Raw genomic sequence first — 13,905 nt, 5'->3', positions numbered from 1 at the left:
CCTGACATGGGGCTCATATTCACGAAACATGAGACCGTGATCTGAGCCAAAACCAAGAGTCGGACGGTTAACCAGCTGCGCCACCCGGGCACCCCCAACCTGCAGTTATTCTAACAGACAGCCTCGAAGAGGGCTTCTACCCTGATTCCACGTGATCACACATTCATGAGGCTCCCGTTGAGGAACAAGGGAAGAGGCCATCTCTGTGCTGTGCCCTAAACTTTGGTGCACACTACAGAGAGCAAGGTCTTAGAGATGCTCCCCCTCCCCTGGCCCGACAAGTTCTAATCATTGGATAATTCCTAACGAGAAGCGAATACAAGCAGCAATTTTTTTCCAACTCTGTTGGAAGTTTAGCCCCACTGGGTCTATAAGAGGATCTTTGGGTCTGTAATGCCATCCCCTTGACACACAAAAAGAATAAGATGTGGCATAACTTAGAAGTAGTAGCCATGTAGTAGCCAAAGTAGAAGCCATGGTGGAAATCTGCCCTCTTTTTACCTTCCTTATAATAACAATAGTAGAGTATTCACCAAGTGCTTGGTATTACCAAGCATTTTTATTTATCCCTCAAGACAACATTTCAAGATAGATATTACCATCTGTATTGGCCAAGGTTCTCCAGAGAAACAGAACCAATTGTGTGCGCACGCACGTGCACACACACACACGTGTGTGTGTGTGTGTGTGTGTGTGTGTATTCCAAAATCTGGTAAGGGAAGCTGGCAAGCTAGAGCCTCAGGAAAGACCTGCGATTTGAGTCCAAAGGCCATCTGCTCTAGAACCAGGAAGAGCTGATTTTGTAGATCAAGTCGGAGGGCTGTCTGCTGGAGAATTCCCTCTTACGTAGAGGAAGCCAGTGTTTTGTTCTAGCCAAGTCTTCAACTGATTAGACAAGGCCCGCCGACATTATGGAGAACCATCTGCTTTACTCAAAGTCCACCGTAAGTGTAAATCTCCACCCAAAGCCACCCTCACAGAAACACCCAGAATGTTTGACTACATAAGTGAGCACTTTTGTCCACCCAAGCTGGCACATAAAAATCACTATCATACCACCCATGTCTTACCAGTCAGGTAAAAGGGAGGACAAATAAATTAACTTGCCGAAATTACCTGAGTAGAGGCCAGCATGGTAAGGATTCAAACCCAAGACTTTGGCCCCATATATTTCTACACACATCGTTAAACGTCAGAGAGACAGCTGCTGCTGACCCTGTTTTAGACCGTGGCGCTCCACAGCACTAGGCTTCCACAGGCAGGTAGGTGCATCAGCCAAGGGCCAAGTCCATAACTGCCTTTCCTGCCCATTGCCTTCTCTAAACTACTTGTGTGTGTGTGTAGTGTGCTTTTAAGGGGCTTGCCAGTGAAATGAAGTTTGTGAATGGAGACGCTCTCATGATAAATGCCTTTGGAACCTAGTCTGGTGGCCCCCGTCACACCATCTTGGCCAGAAAGAGGAAAGATGTAATAATTCCTTAGCTGTGTTCCCACAGGATGTTTGTTCTCACTGGAGCCCTGGTAGTGATGCTCTGATCCTCATTTTCCTGTGTGGATAGCCAGGTCCAGGTCAGGTTTAGCGACCTACCCCACACTGGGAGACTTTGTGAATGAGACCCCTAGGACCTACACTTTGGTCCGGAGTTTCTTCTCCTGCACAATGAGTGTCCTGCGTCCCTGGTCTGCTCTCTGATGGTTTATCTGATGCCTGAACCAGGTAACAAAGCAAAGACAGAAGCTTCTCCTGCCTCCCCCCGGGTAAGCACGAAAGCTGTGCCGAGCGCATCAGAAGTGAAAAACTAGCTCTGGTCTGCTTTTTGAACAGAGTGGTCACTTACTAAGATGTTCTGTTGGCACTTCTCCAGAATATTCAGTGACTTCTCTGGGGACTGAGGGCAGATGAACAGTCCGGATAAGAGCATTTTCATTGTGGTTGACTCCTGGAACTTGTGTGGCAATGGATTTGCTGGGCCTCCCTGTAGTGCTGGCCTCCTCTGTAGAGACTGAGTGGGCGGGGGTGATACGGGTGGACCAAGAAATAACTTATAAAACCGGCCATGATGGGGCTTGCTTAGTCCAAAGACAGACTACGTGCAAACCCAGCCATCCCATCTTAGCTGCGTGCTGTCATTGGTATCACACTGCGGGTCTTCTTTCTAGGGTTTCATGAACCACATTCTGAAACTCAGTTTCCCTCTCCAGCAGCTGTCCTCTCCCACTCTCCTCACCAAAGGAAGTAAAATGGCATTAAGGTGCATCATGACGTGGTAATCACTGCCAATGTATACTTCCAGGAAGCTAGATTCTTAGCACTTCCTAGAGTGGGCATGTAAGTCATCCACGCAACTTATGAAGGCGGGGCAACTAATTCTTTGCTGCTAAGGGGAGGCAAATATACCCCACAAGAGGTAAAACAAGACACAGCCTGTCCTAGCCTAGAAATCAATTCAGATTCTATCGTCTGAGGATGTGAAGGGCAAAGCTTTCAATGCTCTGCCAATACAGCTAATTTTTATCCAGGCCCCCAAAGTGAATGAAGTGTGGTGTCTTTAGATATTGTATAGTTCTTTTTCAAATGGAACTTTCTGAAGAGATCGAGTTATTCCAAAGATTTTTGTGTATATGTTTTCTCCTTGAGGTGTGTCTTAGGTGGCATGGGCTGCCATAACAAAATCCATAGACCGGGTCGCTGAAGCAACAGGAATTTATGTCTCACAATTACTGAAATTGGAAGTCGAAGATCAAGGTGCCAGTAGGGTCTGCACACAGTCACCTTCTATGTCCACACATGACCTTTCCTTACTGCCTGTGTGCAGGGCGAGAAAGCAAGCTCTCCTGTGTCCGCTCCCATAAGCACACTAATGCCATCATGGAGCCCCACCCTCATGGCCTCATCTAAATCTAGGCCCCTCCCCATTCAGTTGCCATCACAGTGGGGCGTAGGGTCTCCACATATGAATGTGGGGGGAGGACACAACTCTGGGGCTTGGGTATGAAGACTCAACCTTTTTAGCATCAGAATCCCTACAGTCGTGTACCAGCTTGTGAGATCTCTTCTGCCTTTGTGTCCTGTTCATTAGCTGGGGGTTTGGTGCTTGTGTTCCAGTGGCTGGCTTGACTGATAGAGCTTTGCAACCTTTTTGGAGCTTCCTCTGCAACAAGTTCTAGTCCTTTCTCATTGGTTCTTGGAAAAATGCCGCCAGGAAGCTCTGTCAGAAGGAAGTGGGTGGCTCATCCCCATTATAAAACATTTCTTTTACTAAGAGTCACCAGAGAAGTCTTTGATTAAACACATACAGGAGAACATAATGTCTTGGCCCTACCAAAAAATGGTAAGAAAGAAGAGAAATGGGCAAAGGAGAGTTGACTTGCTTAAATTCTCACAGGGTGTATTTGAGAAAGACCAGCTTTGGAGTGAGACGAATTCCGTTTTGCACTTTGGTGCCACCATTTAACAGCTCAGTGATTCTAGGAAATCTTCATAATTCCTCTGGACCAGATTCCATCACATATAAGATGGGGATTTAAATACCTACCTGGTAACCCTATGAAGTTTTGTCATTTTACATAAAGTACGAAGCACAATGTAGATGCCCAAAATTTGTTATTTCTCATGGCCCTTCATTACAACTATATAATACATTCTTTCCTGGGGGCTCTTAAAGTTCTTCGGATTTCTTTTTTTTTTTTTTATTTTTTTTATTTTTTTTAAAATTTTTTTTTTTTCAACGTTTTTTTTTTTTTATTTATTTCTGGGACAGAGAGAGACAGAGCATGAACGGGGGAGGGGCAGAGAGAGAGGGAGACACAGAGTCGGAAACAGGCTCCAGGCTCCGAGCCATCAGCCCAGAGCCTGACGCGGGGCTCGAACTCACGGACCGCGAGATCGTGACCTGGCTGAAGTCGGACGCTTAACCGACTGCGCCATCCAGGCGCCCCGAGTTCTTCGGATTTCAATCTACCTTCTTCAGGTACTCATGTAATATTTGACACATATCCTCAACGGAGAAGACAATTAGCAAACTCACGAACTGTGATTCTGTTTTATCAACATGGTCTAAGACCAGGGTCAGAAAGTATAGCCCTTGAGCCCAATCTGGCCCACTGTTTGTTTTGGTAAATAAAGTTTTATTGGAACACGGTCACACTCATTCATTTACACATTGTCTACAGCTGCTTTTGTGTTATCTGCTCTTTTATGGAAAAAATAAAAATGTGATCCCGGTCTAGGGTAATTATTTCCAACCTTGCCTGAAAGTGTTGACTGATCTTGACTCCTTGAGTCCAAGATTGGTGTAATTTAAATACCTTATTTCATGTATGAATATCCCTAATAAACGCAGAAATTCTAGTTTCGAAATACTTGGGAAAGAATTATAGAACCATACATCAGGATAAGGGATGAACTTCATCACTGTTCTGCCAACCTTTGGGGAAATTTGTTCTGTTTGTGGCAGAATAAACATTAGGTGCTCGGCGTCCTAGTCCAATGAGCTTAAGACCCCTGGGAACAAACGGACACATTCAGGTTTATTGATCTGACGAGATGAGGGGGAAGCAGGTCTGGAGAGCGTCTCACCAAACAAACAAGAAAATAAGGGGCAATGATGGAGTTCGAATGTAATCTGAAAGGAGCAGTGCTTTGATAAGGCCTCAAAGCAAAGCACCACAAGGTAAAGGGCAATAGCAGTTCCAGACTGAAAAGTGTTCCGGTGCAAACAAGGAAGTTAAGATAGATATGGAATGTCTGCCCTTATCTGAAGTTCTGCACTGGTTTGTAAATCCTGACTCCTTCTCTGTGTCCAAAAGCCACTGGGTCCCCCGGGCAAAAGCGGGAGGTTTCATTCTTACTGGTACAATTTCAAACAGCAAAGGTTCCTCCAGTCTATGATTTTAGAGAACAAAGTTTCTCAGTGGGTTCAAAAGCGGCAGTCACTCAAAGAAGGGGTTGTTATGACATACTGGAACTCTCCAGGATGTCCTTGGGGGGGAAATAGTGTTTCCTGTGAACTCCACAAGCTGGCTCTGTTCTTCCAGCCTGATGAATGGCCAGGCAGGTTTTTACTTTCTTGGTGGGGACTTACTTTTACTTTTTCATCCAGAAGGTGATGATGGCGGGTGTGGAAGTTGCAGCGATACAGAAGGGAGAGCAAGATGGGCAGTAACAAAGACGGTGGAGAGGTCAATGCGAGGCAGATAACAGGTTGAAGGGAGATTTCCTGCAGCTTAGTACAACACCAGAGGGAATACTGAGCTCTCTTCCTTAACTCGATCGGGACTCGATCGGGACTCGATCGATCCCGACTTGATCGATACAGGTGCCCTGAATACACGAAAGATGTGTTTGCGTGGCTGTGAGGACTCCCAAGCCAAAAGGAGTAGTAATAACCCTCGTAGTATTAGTTACACTCTCACGTGGCATTTCATGATGCTTAACATTTAACCAGAAAACCGGAGTGGAGATGCCTCTAGCCAACCGTCAAATGTATGAGGAATTTTCTTCCATAGACACTCACAGAGAGACATCAGGGTTATTCCTTAGGTGACGAGGCTCAGTAAGAAACCACTGTTGTGAGGAGGGATGGCCTCTCCCGGGGTTTGAGAGAACAGATTAGAAGCAAAGGATGGCCTGATTCCTGCAGGGGCTAGGTTTCTTTCCTGATATGTCTGTAAGGGACGGGAAGTCCTAAATACTGCATCAGAATTGGCGCAGGAAATGGACTTTGGGGCGCTAGGAATGGACGGATGGCAGAACTCATGCACGCTGCCTCCATGACCCCCTGACTTCCTCCGCGTCACCCCCGTGGAACCGTGAGAAGCACAGCCGGGAGTGCCAGTGTCACCCTCTCCGGGCTCCCACACAAAGTGATAACTGGGGCGCTCCCTGTCCCCTGTGGGCTCAGAGGGTAAGATTCGTGCAGAGAAAGAAGCTTATGCAAACTTTCGATAGCCGGAGGGCCTCTGTCTTTCAGTTCAGAGACTTCCCACCACCGTCGCTGACCGTGCTTAGCAAAACCTTCATTTCTCTGAAGCTCTGGACCTTTCCATGCTCACCTTTATGCAATCTCCTTTTTTTCCTTTTTTTCTCCCTCTGTCTTCCCCAGATCACTACGAGTGTAAGTTATCTTAAGTTTCGAATATTCTTTTCAGCCTCCGTTCCCTTTCTCTGCTCCTCCCCGATCGCCACCCCTCCACGAAGCCTCTGAACCCTCAAGGGCCTGAGGACCACTGCAGAAATTAACTCCGCCTCCGGGTCCTGGGAAGTATAGCAATAGCGGGAAAGAGGCCTGAGTACGGGACTGGGTTCAGTTCCCCAAACTGCACCAGCAAGTAGCCAAGGAACAGGGTGGCACCCATGGATGGAAACTCCCCAGGAGGTGACATCAGGGAGAGCTGGCCTTCTGGCTAAACGGACAACAGGATCCTTGCAAACAATAGCTCGGGGCAGTCAGACGCCTGATCAAGAATTTGGTCCGATATGGTGGGAGATCAGATCCGGAAGATGAGGATTCTCTCTCAACTGACTTAGCAGGACTCGTGATAACATTGGGCGCTACGGGTATGGCAAGGGTGAGGCCTGTTCGGGAAGAGAGCTCAGGGGAGCCTGACTGAAGTTTGCTTAGGGAGTGAGTCTTGGTCAGGGAGGGGCCAGACACAGCATTTGAAGAGACAGGGGCTGAAGGGGTCCTGAGGTGCAGGTAAAACAGGTGCATTTACATAGGGAGGCAGGCATCCAGCTGTGGGAAAGTGGAGGACATGAGAGGCAGCTTCCCAGGCACCAGTTCATCCTGTTCAACAGGGAGATGGGGGCCAGAGTCTGGAGCCAGGCGCAGCCTGTGGGACGGGGTTCACTTTGATTAGAATCAGCGGGGAGAGGAGAGTGAACCCCGTGAGGTCCCCAAAGGAAGGAAGAGGTGATCTCGTGAAAGGTAGTAGTCCTATATGCTCTGCGTCATTGATCGGCTAAAAAATTGTTTACAGTAGAGGACCAATATTAGGAGGAGGGAAAAACCTAACCAATGGAAACTGACTAGCCCCAAACCAACAAATCCAGGACCCGTAGCAGCACAGGTTTCTTAGGGACAAATGCCACCAGACAAACTTAATAGCTTGCTTCTTGAAAAGAAATGTATGCACGTGCACACACACACACACACACACACGTGCGCACACATCACCCAGATGAATGGTTGAGGGGAACACACAGCAGATGTTACTTATTTTGACTTTACTAAAGCACTTGATAAAAATGTCTCATGAAATTTTACTTGCAAAACAAGTTCAAATTGGCTGGAATAGGAGAATTCCAGTGCAGATTGAAAACGGGCTCCAAAACCGTAAACCGAAGGCAGCAGAACGGATACCTAAATGGCAGCACATCTGGCTGCTGGAAGGTGTTTAGAAGAATGTCCCAGGGGTTTCTGTGAGGACCGAGTTTATTAAAAATCTTTATCAATGAGTTGGAAGAACCAGCCAACAGGATGTGCCTGAGTCCTGCCCAGAATACTAAATTAGCCAATGCTAGAGGAAGCACGGAAGATGGGGTCCGTATAGAGGATAGACAGAGAGCTTACGAGTGTATAAGGAGGAGGAAGGAAGGAACAAAATGAGATCCGCCCCTGGGGAAATTCTCAACGTGCTGATCCGTGGAAGAGAAGGTTCTGGAAATACGTGAAGGAGACCACTGAGGTACAATGGGAGAGGAAGGCCCTGGAGGACCAGGAAACTGCAGATTAGGTATAAATTGGCAAAGCTGTTCAGTGGCCAACAAGGGAAGACGCAGGTTTGTGGGGCCTGCAGTTTATAAAGTTTGGTGAGCCCTCTTCAAGAAAAGCATTTAAATATATATATTAACTTACAATTAGGGCCAGGACTTTGAAGGTGACTGGAGTCAATGAAGTCTGAAAGTTGAAGCGCCCTGAGTTTCACGGTGACCCAGCCTGCTCCGGGCACAGCTGGTATCGCAGGGGTGTGGTGGGGAGGGTGAAGAGAGGGCAAGCTTGATCCAGGTTCAGGGCATGGCAGGTGCGGAGACCTGATGAAAGAGAGAATGGGGTTGTTCCATTGCCCGCCCGGACTGTGGGTTATCAGGTAGGTAAAGGCAAAATATGAGGTCGAAGCAGAAAGCAAGGAACTGTGCAAGTTATATTGAGAAGGATTTCCTTGATTCTGAGGCCAGTGGGACATCTGGGAAGGGGCTAAGTGGGGGACTAAGTCATGTGAATGGAGTGTTAACACAGATCGACAGGCTGCCTGTTTAAAGGGAGACAAGAGAGGCACAGAGAGGCCAACTTGGATGTTCCAGAAGCCCAGATAAGAGACGAGAGTTGACTGAGGTGGCCGGAGAGCCGGGAAGAGAGCAGATTCGCTTAGGAAATGTTTAAAAGCAAGAAATGGTAGGATTCGGGGTTCAACTCGATGCAGGGGTAAAAATAGGAAGGACTTATTTCAAACGTCTATCATTCTCGCATTTGAAACCAGGTACCGTCTCTTAACTTGTTGGTGACGGGAGCTCACTAACTCGGGGTGGCGGGGTGGGGGGAGTGCCCCTGGGGTTATGTTTGGAAGTCAAGAGCCTCAGACACATGAAACCACCCACATTTAGCCACGTGGCTCAGAGGTAAGAAAAAAAAAGGACAGTTGCAAGCCTGTTAAGGCGTTGTAATTTTTTTTTCACGCTCGCAGATGTTTGGTGCCACGCCGTCTGTCGTTGGAAGGATGCGGGACAACGCGTGGGTAAAGGACACTACCTTCATGCGATGGGAAACTGCAGCTTTTAATGAGCAGAAGGCGTGCCCGCTGTGGACCCGTTATAATGCCATCTGCTAGAGTCACAAAGGCAAAAGAGCGAGTCGCAGAAGCTGCAAACTATGACGCAACTCTTGTTTTTTTAAGAAAGTAAGTGTTTGATGAGCGCGGAGAGATTCACACAAGACCAGTAACGGCGGCTCCCTCTGGGTGATGGGAGCAGAAGGCGAAGGGAAACCAGGAGGCACTCTCTCTCTATTACTTTCTGTGTAGATAAGAGGTTGTCTTTTTGGTGAGATAGTTGCACGCACACACACACATGCGCGTGAATAGGCATTAAATGGCCCTAGAAGGACTTTGAAAACACGTAAACGCCCTCTTCAGTAAAGAGTATTATTAGGGTTCTGTTGCCAGCCTTTCAGACTGCTGCTGGAAGGGGCCTGAAAAGCACAGGAAAACCCACTTGGCCGCGTTGAAGTAGTAAGCTAAGGTGGGCCATCCCTGGCTGGGCTCAGTTTGGTTTTCAGCCAAGCCCGGTGACCTGGGTGACCGTCTGGTCTGGTACACCCAGGCAAAGCCACTCCATTTTGAAGAGCTTTGACTCAGGATGCTGCTGTGGGCCCGAGTCAAGCTATGAGCTCAAAAGTGCCCGGGGCTCCTAAGAGGTGAACCTAGAGAGACAAAGCAAGCAGAAATAAGGAGGGAGGACCTTATCTGTGCCCAGGAGCTGAGGGTTACTCCGAAATTTCGCTTAAGCCACTTATTCCAGGCTTGGGTTGAAGTCATCTTTGGACCGGTCATTACCTTCAAATCTGCGAAATCGCCTTTCGCATCACAGCGGAACAGACTTTCCGTGGGCTCTCCTTACATTTTTCCATCTGAACTGGAAACACCCACAGAAACGCTTTGCTTTGCAACATCCCGTATAATTTTATTCTGTTTGGATTTCCCATCATCTGTAAAGAAAATAAATAGCTTTCTCGCGAGCGGTGTTTGGGGGCAGTATAACTATAATCAGTTTCTATTTCAAGTTTCTTCTGCCCATCTTTTCATTCCCGCCAGGGGTGCTAGAGTCTGATAGTTCTCTTTCTCTTTTGTGTATTGATCTCGGTCTATAGCAACCCGCTGATAAACGTAAAAATTTTGGGTTTGTCATCTGCCAGATTTTTGTTGTGAGGCTTAATTTTTTTTCCTTTACAAGCTGTTCAAGTGTGCTAGCTATAGAGACCAGATGGTTCTTCTATTGCCTTGATGTTTCCTTCACGTGAATGAATGATTGTCCAGAGATTTCCAAGGCTGTGCTGAGATAGTATAGTTTCTATTGTTACTCTGGTTAACATCACTGCCTTTATGCCTTTGCTGGCACAAAAGAATATTGCATCTATCAAAGTCTGGAAACCACTTAAAAGAAATGGCCCTCTGTGTTTTGAAATTGTGTGAGGAAACCCCAGGTTTCAAGTAACCATTAATAAATAATTACCTTTTTGTTAGTGCGCCCTGCCGATTCCTGATAAGAACGAGTTGATGCATGGCGTAGCTGGTCTGAGGCTTTGGGTTTGGTCGAATGTGCCTGCTTTGTATTCCCCACAGATGGAAGCTTCCAGAAGGCACAGGGAAGCATGCTGTCTCCACACCATAGGAAGTGCTTGGTGGGTAGTTAAGATAACGTGGGGACAAAGCTATTCCCCCCTCAAGTGTCAGCCCGGGGCTTAGCCCGTGGATGCTTAGGATGTGTTCACCGATTGGGCTTTCGGAAAGGCTCTGTGGGAGATCACTGTGTGATGTCATGATGAACAGAACACAGAGAGGAGTTTCTTGGGGATTCTGATTGCATGGATGGCCTGAGACACCCAGGGGTTCTGGACAAAGAAGGGGTTCGGGAGTCAGAAACAAGAAGTAAGTAACCAAAACCAAGATCTTAGACCCAATTCCATGTCGAAGATGCCTCAGCGTCCTGCTCCCACCAGGAGCACCCCTGTGGTTGAACCAGGTGGGTTTATGACCAGCTGTGGTGAGAGAGAACACGGGGAACCGGAGAAGTCTCAGCATGAGAGGTGGTTGGAGAGAGACCGTTAGAGGATTGGGGCATCGGTTGGGGTGATTTGGGGGACGCTCTAAGGGCACAGAGGTTTGCTGTAAATAACTGGGTATTACCAACAAGCAGGAACGATCCTAGAAGTGGGATTCTCAATAAATCTCATCCGTATGGAGGGCACACCCCAGCCGGGATAAAACAAGAACGGGGAAAAGGCATAGAAGTCACTTATTTAGCAAGATTGGAGGGTATTGGTATCTTGCTGGTATCTTGTCTGGGTGGATGTTCTGAGATTATTTATGTCCAGCAGGAGAACATGCAGCTCAGCTGGAAGTCTGAGATTGTGATAACGCGGAGATCTCCACGTAAGGCCACCCTACTTGCATACATCAGGGAGGTTTGACACTGAAGAAGTCAAGAAAGGCGCTGGAGAACCCTGGCCCCCCATTTCACTGCTTCGCCTTTGCTTTATTGCTCTCTGGTTCACCCAGACTGCCCCAACTCAGACTCCCATTAGCACCCCCCTGCCACCCTCCATCCTTGTGCCTGTACAATGGGTGGGCCTCATGCCAGGGTGGTGAGGGAGCCGTCCTCCGCACCCGGAAGCAGTCATCCACCTAGAATGGTCCTTTGGTAACAGACAGAAGCATCACTTTTCTAAATGGGTTTATACGATCTAGAAATAGAAAGATTTAAAGACTTAGGCAAGGAGCTGCGTGTATTTTGAACATCCCATTCGGAACAGTTCACAGAGACAAAAAGCCTGTTCCCAATGCAGCCACACACACACACACACACACACACATCTCTTAAAATAGCGGATGCCAAATAAGGTCGCTCGAGCTGTTCACTCTGCACACGCATTTGAACTCCAAAGGGGGGACGCCTGGGTGGCGCAGTCGGTTAAGCGTCCGACTTCAGCCAGGTCACGATCTCGCGGTCCGTGAGTTCGAGCCCCGCGTCAGGCTCTGGGCTGATGGCTCGGAGCCTGGAGCCTGTTTCCGATTCTGTGTCTCCCTCTCTCTCTGCCCCACCCCCGTTCATGCTCTGTCTCTCTCTGTCCCAAAAATAAATAAAAAACGTTGAAAAAAAAAATTGAACTCCAAAGGGAAGGGACACGTAAGGAAGTTTTGGAGGGGAATATATTCGGTTAGAAATGACCTCCTGCTGGGATATTGATTCTAAAATGGCAGGAAACCTTGACTTCACCATGTTGAGCACATGGCATTTATTATTTACTAGGAAAATGAGGCTTTGAGATCCTAAATTAATTGGTCAAGCTCCCCCAGCTAGTGGGCAACAGCTGGGATTTAGGAAGATAGTCTTCTCATGTCAATGCCAAAGCCACTGTTCTCAACTAGAAGCTATTTTATCTCCCGCCATGAAATAATATACATTAGAATGAATTTATGGAGCGCCCAGAAAGGTCAACCTTATGGGGATAGATCTAGAGACACAGTGTGGAGGCCAAGAGCATGGGGGCGATAGGTCGTGTGGTGTCCACTCTTCTCTATCTATTCTCCACCCTTCCCAATCTATACACTTTGCCTGATGACTTTGCAGTGCCTCCTATAAAAGAGGGGACATGTATTGCCCCAGTCTTTGAGTCTGGGTTTGGCCATGTGTCTCTCCTTGCCCCGTAGAATGGGAAGGTGGTCCTGGCGTGCCAGTCCAACACTAGACCAAAGGCTTGTGCATTTCCACGGGAACGTCTGCTCATCTGGCTTCATAATCAGAAGAACATGCTGTGGCCAATCCACTGGTCCCAGGGAAAGGACGAGGGTCACGTGGAGCAGAGTCACCTCCGGCTGCACTCATCCTAGATCAGCTGGCCCTCTGCCAACCTGCACACACCTGAGAATACATCATTGTTTTAAGCCATTATGCTTTGAGGTGCTTTGTTATTCTGTATCTTTGTGGCAATAGCTAACTGATACAAAACACATTTGATTTATAGGATATGGGCTCCAAGCAACTTCTGTCATTAGCTTTGGCCATTATTTAAACTTTCTAAGCCGCAAAGTTTGTCATGAAAGATGGGAGAATAGAAATCCCAACCCATAAAATGTTTTTGTGTTTCTGTGTGCTGACTGAGATAAGGCTGGTAAAATGCATAGGGTAGCACCTGGCACGAGTCACACCGTGTCACAGTTATCATGGTGGCCCTGTGTCTCTGCACTGGGTGCTGACGCATTGAGTGGCAGATCTGTGTCTACTGATTGGTTCCGTGGTGTTCAGGCTTTACAAGTTCAACAGCGGGGAAGCTGCATGGATGAACTTCTTTTTGTAAAAAAAAAAAAAAATTATTTTTGAGGGAGAGAGAAAGAGAGAGAGAACATGAGCAGACGAGGGGCAGAGAGAGGGGGACAGAGGATCCCAGGCAGGCTCTGTGCTGAAAGCAGAGAGCCTGATGTGGGGCTGGAACCCACGAACTGGGAGATCATGACCTGGGCTGAAGTTGGACGCTTAATCGACTGAGCCACCCAGGCCCCCCAGCAAAATCAACTTTTTAAGTGCTGAATATTCTCAGCCGGAGAGAGTGGCGGGTGTGTATGTGTGCACGTGTGTGTGCATGCACCTGCGTGTGCACCCGTGTGTGTGTTCACCCGTGTGCATATGCACCTGTGTGTATGCACCTGTGTGTGCGTGCATGTGTGTGTGTGTATGTACCTGAGTGCATGTGCACCTGTGCGTGCACCTGTGTGTATATGCACCTGTGTGTGTGCATCTGTGTATGCGCATCTGTGTGCATGTTCACCTGTGTGTGTGCACATCTGTGTGTGCACCTGTGTGTATATGCACCCGTGTGTGCGTGCACCTGTGTGTGGGTGCACCTGTGTGTGTACATGTGTGCATGTGCACCTGTGTATGTGCATCTGTGTGTGCACCCGTGTGCATGTTCACCTGTGTGTGTGCACATCTGTGTGTGCACCTGTGTGTATGCACCCGTGTGTGCGTGCACCTGTGTGTGGGTGCACCTGTGTGTGTACATGTGTGCATGTGCACCTGTGTTTGTGCATCTGTGTATGTGCATCTGTGTGTGCACCCATGTGCATGTTCACCTGTGTGTGTGCACATCTGTGTGTGCACCCGTGTGTGCGTGCACCTGTGTGTGGGTGCAC

This window comes from Neofelis nebulosa, chromosome 8, assembly GCF_028018385.1.
Source record: "Neofelis nebulosa isolate mNeoNeb1 chromosome 8, mNeoNeb1.pri, whole genome shotgun sequence".
Classification (NCBI taxonomy): domain Eukaryota; kingdom Metazoa; phylum Chordata; class Mammalia; order Carnivora; family Felidae; genus Neofelis; species Neofelis nebulosa.
Note: the sequence above shows the minus strand (reverse complement) of the source record.